This window comes from Oryzias latipes, chromosome 18 (assembly GCF_053564925.1).
Source record: "Oryzias latipes strain Hd-rR chromosome 18, Olatipes_Hd-rR_3.1".
Taxonomy (NCBI): domain Eukaryota; kingdom Metazoa; phylum Chordata; class Actinopteri; order Beloniformes; family Adrianichthyidae; genus Oryzias; species Oryzias latipes.
This window is the reverse complement of record NC_136254.1, coordinates 2,842,405-2,847,334: the sequence shown is the minus strand read 5'-3', so window position 1 is coordinate 2,847,334 and position 4,930 is coordinate 2,842,405. Positions and strand designations below refer to the sequence as shown.

At 38.8% G+C, this 4,930-nt stretch overlaps 1 long non-coding RNA gene across 1 annotated transcript; it reads left to right on the top strand.

Annotated features, from left to right (window-relative positions):
• Positions 1-3,293: 3,293 nt before the first annotated feature.
• On the top strand, positions 3,294-4,686 carry LOC144987082 (uncharacterized). The gene is made up of 4 exons (XR_013650947.1): positions 3,294-3,434; positions 3,987-4,164; positions 4,294-4,390; positions 4,548-4,686. It is a non-coding gene; the product is annotated as an uncharacterized LOC144987082 (long non-coding RNA).
• Positions 4,687-4,930: the final 244 nt, after the last annotated feature.

Below are 4,930 nucleotides of genomic sequence, written 5' to 3'. Positions count from 1 at the left end.
TTACATGCCTCAATAGTAATCCAGGGTTGAGCCTATTTCTGTGAAAATTGATTTGGGTTCTGTTTTTTTTTCCCATGTAACTCATTTTATCCTGAATTCAGAATAGTTTATTAATAATGGATTTATTTTCTCATTAAGCTCAAAAGGTTTTTTGACTTTAACAATGATGGGATTTGCTTTTAAATCTTCTCCATTTTTTATAGCTTCACTTTATTCAATAAATGAATTGACATTTGTCTGATTCTGACTTTTTCTCATATTTCTTTCAGTTTGAACTCTCTCCAAAAGTTCAAACTGGGATGCATGTTCTATTTCTGAGGTTATTGTTTAGTTTTGTCAAAACTGTTCATGTCACTTTTTATTTTCAAAATAACTCTACTTTAGACACAGAAGGAAAATAATAATAATAAAAAAAATTGAAGGGAAAAACGGGGAGCAAATCAAGAAAGTGCAGCGATAAAATGAGGAAAGTTTTCTGTAAAAGTCCAAACTAAGATCTCTCAGGGTTTTTTGGTTTGTACCTAAAGAAAAAAATGAATAAGATTTCAGAGCAAATTTTGTTTAAAAAAATAAAAGGTCCTTTTATAGATTGAATTTTTCTTTATTTGATTTTATTTTGACAACATCTTAAAATAAAACATTAAATTCAAGAAAATTCTTATGACGTTTTTGGAGAAAATAAACACAATATTGTGATTTGCATATTAAATGGTAGTAAGGGGCCGTGAAATACAATTAAACAATGAAATTTTAGCTCCAAAAACAGGTTTGTTGATCATTTTAACAAATTATTCTAACAAATTCTTGAATCGTGAAGATTATTTGCATTCAAGCAAATAAAGTGGGAGTTTCATCAGCTGTAAAATGTAAATAAAAACACCCATGCAGAGAGAATGAAGCCATGGCTGTTTAAAAGCTCCATGATGTTTTTCCGTGGTACCGCCACAGGATGTTATCTGCTGCTTTCCTCCTCTGACAGGAAATATCTCTTTGTCTAGGAGTCATAAGTGTGAGTAATGACACTCATGGATAAATGTTGCTTCACAGAAAACAAAATAAAAAAACACTGCAATTTAAGGGAGGCATAGTGAAGGACAGCTTGTTTCTCATTTAGGGTGTTGGAGGGGCGACAGGTACGAGAGAGCAGGATTGATCAGGGAGTGGGGAATGCGGTCTTTCTATGAAAAAAAAGCGGCTTTGTTTGTGTCTTTTAGCACCCCGTGCATCCGTGTGGCTGTGCACACGTTCACAAACACGCTTTGGTGAGTGTCAGCGAGCATGCGAGTCTGTTTGTGTTCATTTCACCACAACCTGCTTCCCACTTACTTTTTTCGTCGCTTATTTTCCACTCAACGTGATAGAAACGCCTTTGGGCATGAATAGCAGATTTCCTCTACTGTACCTCGGGCAAAGCATTACATGATCAGTTTCCTCTGTCAGGAAGTCTTAAAAATGGAAAAACTCTTCTTTCCTGTTGGAAAGCAGCTACACAAGCAACGATATACTGAGCACTGAGAGAGAAAAATGCTGGAAGAGACAGAAAAACAACTTAAAATATAAATAAAAAAGGAGGGGAAAAGCAGCAGCAGTCAGTAATGATTTGTGTCCCCTCCAGAATCACAGTTGGAATACAGGAGTGTGCATTTGTGTGTACACGTGTCCGCGGACGACGTGGGTACGAGTGTGTGTCTCAGGGCCGAGTGTGGAGTGTCTAGTGGAGTGTTGATTGCCTGGCAGTAAGCAGGCTTTAGTGGGTAATTGCAGCGCTACGGTGTAACAGCTCTAAAATGAAGACGCATTTTACTTTTCCATCGCTGAGCCTCCAGTACGGATGCATGCAGCAGTGAGTAATGAACGTCTGCATTGTGACTGCAGTCTACTCTCTGTCTGAAGCTAGATAATGTTTATTGAGCTACATGCCACAAACAGAACGACTGCAACACCTTGCTCGACTGGCTCACATAAGTAGAAGCTGCTCACCCTGCCAAACTGCAGCGGACGCAGTCGTCTGGAAGTTCACAGGAACGGATGCTCCCAGAAAAGTGACACATAATACTGCTGTTTTCTTTCCTTTTCTTATATTTTTTTACCTTCCTTGTGTTTTCTCTTCATGTGTGCCTGGTTTCAGTCTGCCCTTGGTGAACCTCACTTGTGTTGCCAGGCGACAAGGTTGTCTGGGAGCAGAGCATTGATGAAAAGTCACATTGTAATGGCGTTAGCCCTGCCAGCACACGCAACTCAGTCGGAGACAGGTGGACGATTGTGTGCGTGTCTCAAGTCTGAAGCGAGAGCACGCACAAAGCAAATGCATTCACTGAAGACCCTCCTCTTCCACAGCGATTCACTGCAAGAAAGTCTCAAGCATTTTCATTGTTGGCTTAAGAACTTACACCGGGTAGATTTAAGTCAGACTCAGATAACTTAGTTATCTAGAACAGTGTTTTTCAACCAGTGTGCCGCGGCACACTAGTGTGCCGTGGGAGATGGTCAAGTGTGCCGTGGGAAATTGCCCTCATTAACTGATCTAAAAACATTTCCCATCTCCAGGATTTCAGCTCTCTGTTCATCCAAACAGGCCCTGATAAAACACTGAGTAGTTAGGAATATAAAAGATGTAAAATACATTTTCTTTGCGTTTATTTTATTTTATTAAAGACATTTTGATAAGAATGACTGTACAGTACCGCGATTCAGCTGCACCTTCGGCTGTATTTTGGAAAAGTCCCGTCCCTTTAACTGTCTCCACCAATCATTCTTGGGGAGCTTAATCACATGTCATCAGTCTGACCAATCAGAAGTGGTTAAAGTCTTCACTTCCTTGTCCCGATTTAGCTCGTAAAGTCGCTCAGTTCTAACAAAAATACCAGCTAAAGCTCGTCTTTAGCGGTGTAGCTTTGCACAGAATCCGGTATCAGACCGTGGAACAAGTGAACAAAACAATGAAGCTCCGAAAACTGATCTCCAGCCGTTTTATGCACTACATCTCCCATGATGCATTGGGTCATGAGATTGACAGCGCACAAGGAGATCTGTTGTTAAACGTCTTGAAACAACGAACACGCATCAATCTGTTTTTAAATCTTCTAACTTAACTTTTATTGCATTTTTTAGGAAAAAAAACAGCTGCAGTTTCCAGCTTTTTCTAACACAATTATATCAAAAATGCACGTGAGATTGTGGAGGGACTGTAGATCAATAGACCTTTTTCGCAAAAACCGGAAGTACGTCATCAACGTGTAAACCTAGTTCCGGTTTGTGCTTCGCTGGCGGAGGAATGGCAGAGCCTAGAGTGTTTTCGAAGAGCCTGAGTTGTGTTCCGAAGTTCACCAGCACCGATGTGATGAAGAGTGTGAAGATGCATTCGTCCACTAAAGGAAACAAATTGGACATGGGATATAAATTCGTCCACGAAGAGTTTATCCACCATTACCAAGGTAAACTTCAGCTAGCTTTAGCCATAGCCGCATCACCGGTAACTCTGTGTGTTTACGTCAACTGTCAATCCTGGTGTTATTAATTTGTAATATAAGGCATCGCAGTGAATATGTTGTGTGTATGTTTAAGTGAAAAGGCATGAGATTAACATAACACCCAAAAATTTGGTGAAGCTGTAAATAAGAAATGTTAAGTTGCCCGTATGCGTGTTCATTTTGCTGCGGTTGCGGCACTTTCTTCACTTACTAGTATTATTTTTCTGAAAGTATGGTGAGCAGAAGTCCTCTTTTCCTGGACATGTCCTCTCTTTTGATACTTATATAATAAAATAACATTGAACATAGATGAAATGTAATTATATTTGCTTCATGTATGCAGCTCTGAACACCAATTACTCTCGATGAAATATCTCACAAACTCACTTCACTCCTCTTTTTTACAAACTCAAATCTGGTCACCCTATTGACAGTTATAGTTTCATGTCATTCTGAACATTGATGTAGCAACATAAGTATATCCTAATTTTAACCTATATAATTTATTGTGTCTAGATATCACTGGACGCAGAAAGTGCCAACCTGAAAGCTTTCGTCTGCAGTTGTGTGGCTGCTAAAGGATTTTGCAATCACATAGTTGCCATCCTGTTCCAGACCGCACATTATTCACAGCTGGGTCTGCAGGCTGCTCCACCCCCCTGGCCTGCACGAGTGGCTTGCAAAGATGGCACAGGTGGGTTTGTGATCATATTGTCATTATTTTTTAAGAACGTATGTGTATCCATAACAACTCTAAATTATTATAAAAACACCCCAAGTAGTTACTACAGACTTTAATTGCTTTCTGCCTTTTACTTATAAGGGAATCCATCCTGAACCGGTTAGTGAGCTGATGGTGCAAAAACCCAAAACAGTTGGCAGGGACGGTCAGAGGTCCACACTGTACAAGGCATATACAGGTGATTAACTTTTTGTTGCTTTGTGAGCAAGTTAAGTTTTTTTTTTTTTTAATCTTATGACTAACCAAATTATGGTTACAGCAGATATAATGAATTAAATTCAAATGTAGTTATGCACTTATGTCTAACTTTTGTGTGTTGTGTTTCTCTTGTGTAGGACCACAGCCAGATCCATATGATGGCATCTGGAAGCAGATTATGCCAGGTGCAGCCCCAACCTCTCATGGTTGTGTTGGATGGGTTTCTGAGATGGAATGAAAGAGAACTTGGATATATATTGTGGCAAATGCATGAATGCATACCTTAAATTACACTTATCTTGTCTTTAACAATCAGTTCAGCCTTCTGTCTTACTGTTGATCTGTAATGTTATTTTTTATTGTAAATGTTTGATGTTATTTGCATACCAAAAAATTAAACGAGGCACAATTTTGACCAAAATTGTTTTATTTGTTCATCTAATTTTTTTGCGTAGTCAGTCACATTTCAACAGAAAAACATTACGAATATAACAATTATATTTAATTAGATTTTAAGAAT